Source organism: Somniosus microcephalus, unplaced genomic scaffold (genome assembly GCF_052327205.1).
Source record: "Somniosus microcephalus isolate GS21.2 unplaced genomic scaffold, FLI_Smic_1.0 unresolved_chr2, whole genome shotgun sequence".
Lineage (NCBI taxonomy): Eukaryota > Metazoa > Chordata > Chondrichthyes > Squaliformes > Somniosidae > Somniosus > Somniosus microcephalus.
In genome coordinates this window covers 70212408-70225076 of record NW_028225180.1, presented here as the reverse complement: position 1 = coordinate 70225076, position 12669 = coordinate 70212408, and the positions used below count along the sequence as shown (strand labels likewise).

General features: G+C 47.8%; 1 protein-coding gene across 2 annotated transcripts in view; it reads right to left on the bottom strand.

Moving 5' to 3' along the window:
* LOC147092798 (NACHT, LRR and PYD domains-containing protein 3-like) overlaps window positions 1-12669 on the bottom strand; it is a 110590-nt gene that overhangs the window by 78292 nt on the left and 19629 nt on the right. The window lies entirely within an intron of this gene.

Genomic DNA, 12669 nt, shown 5'->3' with positions numbered 1-12669 from the left:
CCTCTTAGATAAGTCTACAGCTTCCCTCTGTGCCTCTCTTGGCATTCTCCAAACGGCCCAACATGGCACCTCCTCACGCGCAGCAACCCCCACTGCATTATCCTATTCTTTCGCCAACCTTCCGCCCAGCCCGCCTGCTGGGGGCTAATCTTGTCAATCTCCATCCTATCCAACTCACCCCTCAATGCGCTGACCCTGTGGACGCTGGCAGTGGGTCAGCCATCACTGAACCTCACCCCATATCCCTCCAGAATCTCCATTCTGCTGCAAACAAGGTCCTTGCCATCCATGAGCTTATCGTGGATGACTGCATCGACATCATGGACCTGATGAAAACTTGGCTGAGGGGTGATGACGCTTTACCCTTAAATGAAGCCTCCGCGCCTGGCTATACCTTCCACCACTAGCCCCGCCCAGACGCCATGGGCAGTCTCATCACCCAATCACACCTTGGTCTGTCCCCCTACTCCTCCGCCACTTTCTCCTCCTTTGAGCATCTCACCTTATTCCACAACTCTCACCTCACATTTAAAATTCATTCTCTCCCGCCCACTCAAGTACCATTATAATTTTATCACCGAGATAGCTTCACAGCTTTCCTCCCTCAGCACCTGCACCGAGCGACTTCTCATCCTCAGTGATTTCAACCTCCATCTCAATTCATCATGCTCTCTGTCCTCATGAACGGATATGGCGGACAACTGGTTTAGCCATTCGCCGCCAGATCTGGCTGGACCACAAAGCATCATCGGGTCCTGCGGTCGTCTGCCAAAATTGCTCACTATTCCAGAACCATTCTGGAATGCAAAGCTAAAACCCGGCTTCTCTTCACTGCTAACCATCTTCTTAAACCCGTATCCCGTCTCCTCCACCCTCACCTCCTTCGCTACAACAGGGAGTGGTTGAAGCGAGTTCCACATTCTCACCACTCTCTGGCTAAAGATGTTTCTTCGGAATTCCTATTTGATTTAATGGTGACGATCTTATATCTTGCTCATCCATCCCACTGACACAGCCAAGCAGCGAAACCCCACCGACCCAGCACCTTAGCCCGCCCCTGGCCGACCCAGGCCTGCCGCCCCGCCCCAGCCCTCCGACCCAGCGCCGTAACCCCAGCTATTTGTGCTGTAAATTATCTGCAGGATCCAGGGACTGATTCCGAATGACATGGCGTGCAGTAAAGATCCTGGCTGGATACGATAGCCAAATACCCGACTTATCGGGTTGATGAGGCAAGATTACAGGTCTCCACAATAGCAGCTTTCATTTATATACCTTTAACGTAGTAAGACATTCCAAGGCACTTTGCAGAAGCGTCATCAAACAAAAATTGACACCGAGCCACATATTAGGACAGGTGACAAAAGCTTGGTCAAAGAGGTAGGTTTTGAGGGGCATCTTAAAGGAGGGAGGGGGAATTCCAGACTCTAGGGCAGTAGAAGGATTGGCCACCAATGGAGGAGTGATTAAAATTGGGGTTGTGCAAGAGGCCACGATCGCAGAGTTCTCAAGGGTTTAGGGTTGGAGGAGGTGACAGAGGGGGAGGGGCGAGGCCATGGAGGGATTTGAAAACAAGGATGAGAATTTATAAATTGAGGCATTGCTGGAAAGGGAGCCAATGTAGGTCAGAAACACATGGGTGATGAGTGGACGGGACTTGGTGCGAGTTTGGGCAGTGTTCAAGCTTATGGAGGGTGGGAGATGAGAGACCGACCAGTGCTTTGGAATAGTCTAGTCTAGAGATAACGAAGGCAGGGATGTGGGTTTCAGCAACAGATGAGCTGAGCAGGGGTGGAGACGGCAATGTTACGGAGGTGGAGGAAGGCGGTTTTGGTGATGGAGCAGATATGCGGTCGGATGCTGATCATAGGGTCTAATATGACAGCAAGTTTGCGAATGGTCTGATTCAGCCTCAGACAGTGGGCAGGGAGAGGGACGGAGTCGATGCCTAGGGAACACAGCTCGTGGCGCGGACCGAAGACAATGGCTAATGTTACCCGTCAACCTGCCACACAGGTGCTGCTCACCAGAGGATCCCTCCTGCTGACACAGCTTGTTGATGCTTTTCATGCATCTCCACACATCAGCAGAGTGCACGGTCAAGGAAACACTTACTTTGGAAAGCCTGGTCGCAGTCAGGTGCCGAGGGGGTGCTCCGGGGATCGGACTGGCAGGCAGGGGCCCGGTGGGCTGCGTGAAGGGGCGGGGAAGGACAGGAACTTATTGCAGTCTTACCCTGAATATAACGTAGCTGGGAGGAAACATACATCTCTTCCAATATCAAAACAAACTTCTAATCTTATTACAAAATAGCTAAATACCGGAAATCTGTAATAAAGTCAGAAAATGCTGGAGACACTCAGCGGGTCAGGCAGTGTCTGTGGGGAGGGGACAGTGGGGTTAACGGTTCAGGTCAATGACCTTTCCTGAGAACAGGTTCAGGATGTGAAACATTAACCCCACCTTCCTCCCCCCACAGACGCTGCCTGACCCGCTGAGTGTTTCCAGCATTTTCTGCTTTTATTTCTAATATTTTTACTCATCCCCATTTCAGATTATATTCTGTGTTTTACTTGGTTTGGGTTCTCACCATTTCAGAATACACTGGGAATCTGAGACTAGCTGTGTATCTGACGCTGATTTTGTAAGCACATTCCCTGCTTGCTTTGACCGGTGTGTCTGTGACCAATGAAACAGGAGGCAAACACTCACCCGGCATCGAATGTCTTTCACTGTCCCCAGTACTAAACACTGGGGATGTCCAAGGGTAATGAAGCTGTGCTCAGCATTCACAATCTGACAATACTCCATACCTGCTGGTCACAGGCCATGCTGATCTTTGTCTCTGCATCGTGTTCAATAAATTGACTATAATTAGTTTCCCTGTTCAATCTTTCCCCTTGGTTAGTCACCAGATCTGAGCTATTTTAACACTGAGATCTGATGGTGTCAATGAGTTCAGCCCCACTTAATAAACAGACACGTGTCAGTCTGCTGGGCTCTGCCCCAGACTGGAGTCACCTCTTCAATCAAACCCCTTTACCCAAAATACACACAAGATTCAGTGTGACTGTGTTTAGAGACAGAAACTGATCTCACTTCACATTTCATTGCACGGCCTCATGCTGGATAATTGTGCTCGGTGGTCAGACTCTCCCAGTCTCATGCTCACCATTTCCTGGCTTACTGTGTAGCCTTTATGGACTGTCTACAGGACCAGTGTGTATCTGGGTCAATGGGACTCTCTGACCTTTCTCCCCAGTCGATCTCTGGAAGCTCTTTGAATCGAAAGGGTTCTCTATGGTTGGTGCTCTCAGTCCTGTGCTATTTCACCTGCTGTTGTTCTTCAGTCTACAATCCATGTTTACTCCAGCTGTGGACCTCTATCAATCACTCAGCCATTCCCTGGGTGATCTAATTACGGCAGAGCAGAAAAGGAGAACAATATTGATGTTGTGAAGTGGAATGTAGTGTACAATTTTCCTCCAACTTTTCAGAGAAGTAAAAGTTCAGCGCCGAGTGTTTCTGTTTGATTTTCTCCATTTCCTCAGATCCTCGTCCAGCCTGCCTGGGCTTCTGGAAAATCACTAGAATTCTGGATTGAAATGTACAATTTCTCGGTGCTTTAGCGAAACTGGTGCTATCTGATCTCATTGGGCCCATCCACCCCGCGCTACACACTGTCTGATCTCACGGAGGATGATCCCAGGGAGATCAGACAGTGTGTAACTCGGAGGATGGTCCCAGAGTTACACACGGTCTGATCTCACTGGGACCATCCTCCGAGTTACACACTGATCTCACTGGGTCCATCCTCCCCGGGTAACACACCGTCTTATCTCACTGGGGCCTGGCACACAGAAAACCCCGCCCACAGCAAATCCCTGGATGAGCAAGGGAGCGGCAATGCACCTGCGCGGGACTGCAATTAGCTACATCGCACCTGCGCCAGAGCGACACTGCGCCAACGCGGGAGGGCAAGTGAGCATCACCGCGCCTGTGCGGGAGTGCAAGGGAGCGAGACTGCATCACCACAGTGTCCCCAGTGAAAGGAGTACTACTCAGTAACATAGCAACAGGAGGAGGACTTTCAGCCCCTCCAACTTGTTCCAGCATTCAATTAAATCATGGCTAATCTGTCTTAACTGCACGGCCCTGCCTTGTTTTCTTAACTATTAATGCCCAACAAACATCTATTAATGCTTTCCACCATCCAAACAGAACTAGACAAGTACCTGAAAAAAAATAATGCTCGGTTATGGGGAAAGGGTGGGGGATTGAGCTGAAGTGCTCTTGCAGAGAGCCGGCATGGGCTCGACAGGCCAAATGGCCTTCTACTGTCCCGTAATGATGATTCTATGATTCTAGCACCCCGTAACAGCCAAGCTCCAATTTAAAGTTTATGCCTCATTGTTCTGGACTCCCCCACCAGAGGAAAAATAGTTTTTCTCTATCTTATCAAATGCTTTAATCAATCATCTTAAACACCTCAATTAGATCACTGCTTGATCATCTATATTCAAGTGAATACAAGCCTAGTCTTTGCAATCTATGAGAGGACCAGACCTTGGGGGAGCACAGCAAGAGAGGAGCCCAGGACCGGAAGGAGCAGGACTGGTGGGAGCACAACGAGAGAGGAGCAGCCCAGAGAGGCAGGAGCCCAGGACCGGAAGGAGCAGGACTGGTGGGAGCACAGCGAGAGAGGAGCAGCCATGAGCAGCAACTACTCAACAGAGGCAGTTTTTGAAAAAGTGATGTCAGAGTAAAAAATAGTGACATCAGCACAAGGGAAGGAGTTGATTGGCGAGTAGCTGGCAAGTGCTTTTTTGTTAATTTTTAAGTTTACTTCTGCTGGGTTAGTCCTTAGTCTATTAAATAGAGGCATGGCAGGGCAGCTCAGCCCTGTGGAGTGCAGATCCTTTGTCATGTAGGAAGCCCTGGACGACCGCATGTGCGGGAAGTGTCGCCAGCTACAGCAACTCGAGCTCTGGGTTTTGGAGCTTGAGCAGTGGCTGGAGTCACTGCGGTGCGTCCGCGAGGCTGAGAGTTACATGGATTGCACGTTTCTAGAGATGGCCACCCCACATCTTGAGTATGCAGGCAGAGAATAAATGGGTGACCGCCAGAGAGAAGGAGGAGCAGGCAGGTAGTGCAGGAGTCCCCAGAGTGCATCGCGCTCTCCAACCAGTATTCTGTTCTGAGTATGGTGAGGGCGATAGTTCCTCTGGGGATTGCAGCCAGAGTCAAGTCCACGGCTCCATGGGTGGCTCAGCTGCACAGGGGAGGAGGAAAAATAGTGGCAGAGCAATAGTCACAGGGGATTTGATAGTTAGAGGAGCTGAGGCGTTTCTGCGTCCGTAAACATGATTCCAGGATGGTATGTTGCCTATCGGGTGCCAGAATCAAGGATGTCACTGAGCGGCTGCAGGACAATCTGAGGGGGGGGGGCTGGTGGTGGGGGGTGAACAGTCAGAGGTCGTTGTCTATATCGGTACCAACAACATAGGCACAAAGAGGCATGAGGTCCTGCAGGCAGAGTTTAGGGAGCTAGAAGAAAGTTTAAGAAGCAAGACCTCAAAAAGGTAGTAATCGCCAGATTACTCCTGGTGCCACATGCTAGTGAGTACAGCAATAGGAGGACAGATGAATGCGTAACTGGAGATGGTGCAGGAGGGAGGGCTTTAGATTCCTGAGGCATTGGGACCATTTCTGGGGAAGGTGGGACCTTTACAAGTCAGACGGGTTACACCGCAACATAGCCGGGACCAATATACTCGCGTGGAGGTTTGTTAGTGCTGTTGGGGAGGATTTAACATAGCTTGGCGGGGGGGGGGGGGGGGGATGAGCACCAGCATAGAGGAGTAGAAAAGAGGAATAAGGTGCATAAAAGAGTGATTGTGTTGGATAGTACTAGAGAAGAAAGTACTAGAGGCAGTAGTAGTACTATATTAGATAGGAGCAGACTAGGAGTACAAAACATTCAAAAATGGGTTTAGAATTATAGTAATCTGTGAGGTTATGATTAAGGTTATCAGCAGGTGGTGCTGTAGCCAATGCTGCTGCTAAGGTCAGAGGTTTGCTTCCCGTCAAGGTCAGCAAAGAGGAAATGCCAGGATGCTGGATGCAGGCCTGTCTGTGTGTGTTTCCCAGTTGTTAATAAAGTACTCGTATTAATTCTAATACCTCGCCTCTTCGAGTCCTTGTCTCACTACATGGATTTATCACATTTGGTGATGAGGTAAATAAAGGACCCTGAATAAAAAGGAGAAAAGTCTGCCAAGACGTTTAAACAACAAAATTACGAGCTGCGGTTAGCTACCAGCTGGAAGAGAGCATGGCTGCCACGGTAGGAACGGTTTCCGCTTTTGATAGTCAAGCACAAACCTGGGAGGAATACTGTGAAGTGTTGGGTTATTTTTTCAAAGCAAATGAAATAAATGATGCCGGAAAAAGGAAAGCCATTCTGCTTAGTTCAGTGGGAAGCCAAACCTACAGTTTGATGAAGAATCTGCGCAGTCCTGAAACGCCTGGAGACAAATCATTTGTTGAATTAGTGGCTTTGCTAAAAGAACATTTCAACGCTAAGCCTAGTGAGATTGTACAGCGGTTCAAGTTTAATTCAAGGAACAGAAAAGAGGAAGAGAGCGTAATGGACTATGCAGCGGTGTTGCGTAAATTAGCACAAGATTGCAATTATGGGAATAACCTGAAGGAAATGCTGCGAGATAGGCTAGTTTGCAGAATTACGGATGACCGAATGCAGCGTAGATTATCCGAGACTGGGCTTACTTATGAAAAAGCATTGGAACTTGCTCAAGCCATAGAGACAGCGAACCGAGATGTAAAAGAAACACAGGGTTCAGACAGGGCTAATGCTACGCAAGTTGCAGGTCAGGTTGCTGTGCACAAGTTGAACATGCATCAGAAACCACAACGTGAGCATGTGAAGGCATGTTATAGATGCAAGGGCGATCACCTGGCGAGTGAATGCCGGTTTCTGGAGGAAAAGTGCTACAAGTGTGGGAAACAAGGACACAAAAATAGCTTGCAGGGCGAAATCACCTGTGGAGGAATCCAAACCAAAAGGAGGAGGTCAGCAAAACCAAGGGAGAGAAGTGAAAAAACATGGGGCACACCACATCAGCAGGGAAGCTGAGGAAGAAGAGGACATGTTCATAATGTATAGCATGTTAGAGAACATTCCAAAAGTAGCTCCTATCACAATTCAACTGACAGTAGATGACCAAGGTGAACTTTGAAGTGGATACAGGGTGCAGCATTCACATAATGAACAAGGCAGAGTACTCAAAATTGTGGAACCGTGCAAAAGTTCCACAGTTAAAGCCTTGCTCCCTGCATCTTAAAACATATACAGGTGAACGAGTAGCGACATTAGGTATAGCTAATGTAACTGTGCAACACAGGGACAGTGGAACAGCTACCTGTAGTTATAGTATCAGGTACCGGACCAAACCTGTTAGGTCGGGGCTGGATAAAAGAACTTAAATTAGACTGGGGAGCAGTACATCAAATAGATGCAGGCAAACAGTTGACTTTGCAAGAAGTGTTGAGTGAACATGAGAATGTGTTCAAGGAGGAACTTGGCACATTTATGTAGACAAGGAGGCACTGCCAAGGTTTTTTAAACAACGACCTGTGCCTTATGCCATGAAGCCAAAGGTAGAGGCTGAGCTTGACCGTCTATTGAGAGAGAACATACTGGAGCCAGTGAAATGTTTGGAATGGGCAGCTCCCATAGTACCGGTTTTAAAACCGGACAATTCGGTAAGACTCTGTGGAGACTATAAATTGACAGTCAATCGGGTGTCCAAACTAGAGCAGTATCCGATTCCCAAAACAGAGGATATCTTTGCAAACCTGGCTGGAGGAAAGAAATTCACAAAGTTGGATATGAGTCATGCCTACTTGTAGATTACACTGGATGACGAATCAAAAGTATGTCACCATAAATACACACAAGGGCTTGTTTACATCTAACCGCTTACCGTTTGGTGTCTCATTTAGTCCAGCTATCTTCCAGAGGACAATTGAAGGTGCACTGCAAGGGATTCCACATGTTTCCATCTATCTGGATAACATTCTGGTGACGGGAAGAACCGACCAGGAGCATCTGAGCACTCAGAGGTACAACAGAGATTGGAGGGGGCAGGGTTCCGGCTCAAGAGGAGTAAGTGCACTTTCCTGGGGAATGAGGCAGTGTTCCTGGGACACAGAGTGGAAGCCACCGGGCTCCATCCACTCAAGGAGAAGGTATAAGCACTGCAGGACGCCCCTGCTCCTACAAATGTGGCTGAGTTAAAGCTTACCTGGGACTGCTGAACTATTAGAACAGGTTTTTACCAAACTTGTCAACTGCGTTTGCACCTCTTCCCAAACTACTGCGCAAGGAGACAGAGTGGCAGTGGGGAGAAGAGCAGGGGGTTTCATTTGAACAGTCCAAGAAACCGATGCTGTCGTCAGATGTGCTGGTTCACTACAATGCAGAGAAAGACATCATTCTCTCTTGTGACGCTTCACCTTATGGGGTGGGGGGCAGTTCTTTCACACTGCATGGAAGATGGAACTGAAAGACCAATAGGGTTTATGTCCCGAACTCGAACACCAGTGGAAAAAAACTATTCCCAGTTAGACAAAGAGGGTTTAGCAGTAATGTTTGGGTTACAGAGGTTCCACAAGTACATATATGGCAGGAAGTTCACCATATGCACCGATCATAAACCTCTCCTCTCTCTTTTCAATGAAATGAAAGCAGTTCCACAGATGGTGTCACCCCGGATCCAGAGTTGGGCAGTGACGTTGAGGACATGTGAGTATGTCATCGTCTACAAGGCGGGCAGGTACCATGGGAACGCAGATGCCTTGAGCCGTCTTCCACTGCCAGACACACCTATCCGTGCAGCTCCAGAGGACAGCGTTTTGATGTTGGCGGACACTGACACGGCACTTGTGACTGCAGAGCAAGTAAGAACATGAACAGGTAAAGATCTAGTACTGTCTAGAGTCTGAGAATATGTGGTGAGGGGATGGCCACAGCATCCAGAAGGGGCTGACTTCACACCCTAGTGTGTCAGGAAAACAGAGCCGAGTGTGCAGGATGGTTGCGTGTTGTGGGGAGCACGAGTGATTATTCCACAGCCAGCACGACAGTCTATCCCAGAGCAACTACATCAGTGTCATCCTGGGGTCACGCGTATGAAAGCCTTGGCTAGGAGTTACTTGTGGTGGCCAAAGCTAGATGAGGAGATAGAAAATCTAGTCAAGACATGCAGCACTTGTCAGGAACACCGGAAGGCACCAGCAGCAGCTCCTCTCCACCCCTGGGAGTGGACGGATAAACCATGGAGAAGATTGCACTTAGATTATGCGGGTCCATTCATGGGGAAGATGTTCCTCATAATCATTGATGCACATTCCAAATGGATGGATGTTTATCCTGTAAATTCTGCTTCCGCCACTACTACTATAGACTGCCTGCGTCGGAGCTTCAGTAATCAAGGGCTACCGGAGATCGTGGTGAGTGACAATGCCACTTGTTTTGTAAGTACAGAGACAAAAGAGTTGGAGAAAAAAAATGGCATAGTGCAGGTGACCTCAGCTCCATATCATCCGTCCTCAAATGGACTTGGAGAGAGCCGTACAAACATTTAAGGAGATGATGAAAAAAAGTGCAGAAAGGAGTTTAGCAGCCAAAGTGTCACGGGTTCTGTTCAGCTACAGAATAACACCTCAATCCACCACAGGACTCTCTCCTGCAGAGATGTTATTAGGTCGTAGACTACGCTCCACTCTTGACCTTGTCCACCCAGGCCTAAAAAGGAAAATGGAAAACAGACAAAACAAACAAAGAGAGAACCATGACAAAAGAACAAAGAGCCAAAGTTTTGGAGAAGGAGATGCGGTCCTTACCAGGAATTTCAGTTATGGACCAAAGTGGATTCCTGGCTTCATCGACTCAATGACAGGTCCAGTATCATACAAGGTCATGTTGGGAGATGGTAGGGTAGTACGCAGACATGTAGATCAGATACTTCCCAGACAAGGGGAAATTGAAATGAAGGTTCCAGATGCAATGACTGAAGACAGGGTTGTCCCCAGTTATCCAAGTGCATCTGTGGTGCCACCACCAGGGACAGAGACAATTCCACAGGAACCTATTCGTCAAGAGGAAACCATCATTGCAGAGTCAGATACTCTGAGCACTGCTCAGGAGCAGCTGGTGGCTTCACCACAAACAAGCAGGGACTTTACTGTTAGATGTTCACAAAGGGCTCGCAAGCCACCAGAGATTGATACTAAACTGTTAGATTCGTCAAGTGTGGAACATGTGACCCTCAGGAATGGTTGTTTGTTAAGAAATTCATACTGAAATATTAAGGGGGGAGGGATATAGTAATCTGGGATGTTATGATTAAGGTTATCCACCAGGTGGTGCTGTAGCCAATGTTGCTGCTAAGGTCAGAGGTTTGCTTCCTGTCAAGGTCAGAGGTTTGCTTCCTGTCAAGGTCAGAGGTTTGCTTCCTGTCAAGGTCAGAGGTTTGCTTCCTGTCAAGGTCAGCAAAGAGGAAATGCCAGGATGCTGGATGCAGGCCTGTCTGTATGCGTTTCCCAGTTGTTACTAAAGTACTCGTGTTAATTCTAATACCTCGCCTCTTCGAGTCCTTGTCTCACTACATGGATTTATCACAGAATGCATGTACATAAACGCACAAGGATTGGTGAATAAGGTTGGTGAGCTGCAAACACAATCAGCCATGTGGCAATATGATGTGGCAATAATGGAAACGTGGCTTAAAAACGGTGAGGACTAGACACTTAATATTCAAGGGTACAAGGTGTTCAGAAAAGATAGGGAAGGAAAAAAGGTGGGGTGGCAGTGCTGATTAAGGAAGACATTGTAGCGTTGGAAAGGGAGGATGTTCTTGAGCGGAAAAGGGCAAAAAGGGAATGATCACGCTATTGGCGGTATTCTATAGGCCCCCAAATAGTGAGAGGGAGGCAGGGGAGCAAATGTGCAGGGAAATTGCAGAGATATGCAAGAGCTCTAGAGTGCTGATATTGGGGGACTTTAAGTAGCCAAATATCGATTGGGACAATGCTAGGGTAAAGAGGGGGAGGAATTTCTGAAATGTGTTCAGGAGAATTTCCTTGTCCAAAATGTTCTTGGCCCAATTAGGAAGGAGGCATTGCTGGATTTGGTGCTGGGGAATGAAATGGGCCAGGGCGACCAAGTTTCTGTGGGAGAACATTGGGTACGAGTGATCATCTTATCATAAGACTTAGATCAGCAAGGAACAATCTAGAGTGGAACTTCTTGATGCGCTATCAATTACTCATAAAAGACTGAGAGTTAGAAGAGTAACTAAAGGCTTTTATTAACAACAGAATGGAGGTCTGCCTCGAGTGGTCGACCGGTCCAGAAATACAAAGGGCTGGGGAGCAGTCACCTTTATACTAGGACCTGTGGGAGGAGTCAGCCGAGGCATGTCCAGGCATGTACACAGTGGAATACAAACAGGACAAACAGGAATACAAACAGTGGTTTACCACACTTCTAAACTGGCATAGGGCTAACTTCAATGGGATGCGAAAGGATCTAGCCGTGGTAAAATGGAAGCAAAGCCTGACAGGATAAACTGTAAACGGAACAATGGGTGATCTTTAAGGAGATGTTCCAAATACAGGCTAGGTACATTCCAACAAGAGGGAAGGGTAAGGGAACCAAAGCAAGGGCGCCTTGGATGACGAGGGAGATAGAGAAGATGATGGGGGAAAAAAAGGAGGGTGTATGATGCATGTCAGGTGAATTCTTCAAGGGAGAATCAGATCAAATACAATAAGTTGAGTGGATCTGAAGATGAAAATAAGATTGGCAAAGAGAGAATATGAGTAGCATGGCGGTTAACATAAAAGGGAACCCAAAAATCTTCTACTGGCATGTAAACAGTAAGCGGGTAGTAAGAGGCGGGGTGGGGCTTATTACAGACAACAATATATGCTTAGAGGCACAGGGCAAGGCTAGAATACTCTGAGTACTTTGCATCAGTGTTTACTAAGGAGGTGGATGCTGACAAAATATCGGTAGAAGCAATGGAAGGGGTGAAAATTGATAGATACGATGTACTAGAAAGGCTGGGTAGGCTTAGAGTGGACAATCGTCTGGTTCAGATGGCTTGCATCCCAGGTTGCTAAGGGAATTGGGAGAGGAGATAGCGGAAGGGCTTTCCATAATTTTACAATCTTCCCTAGATGTTGGGTGGGGGGGGGGGGGGGCGCGGGTGGTGGGGCCGTGCCAGAGGTTTGAAAAATACTACATAGAAGGCTGGTTAACGAAGTTGAGGCTCATGGAATAGGTGGGTCAGTGGCAGCTTGGATAAGGCATTGGCTTCAGGACAGAAAACAGCGAGTTGTGGTAAATGGCTGTTTTTCAGACTGGAGGATGGTAGACAGTGGTGTTATCCAAAGGTCAGTGCTGGGGCCACTGCTTTTTTTGATATAAATAAATGACCTGGATATTGGAATACAGAGTAGAATTTCTAAATTTGCTAATAAACTTAGTGGTGTGGCAAACAGTGATGATGATACCAATCAACTTCAACATGACATAGAAAGGCTAACAGAATGGGCAGACAAGTGGCAGATGGAATTTAA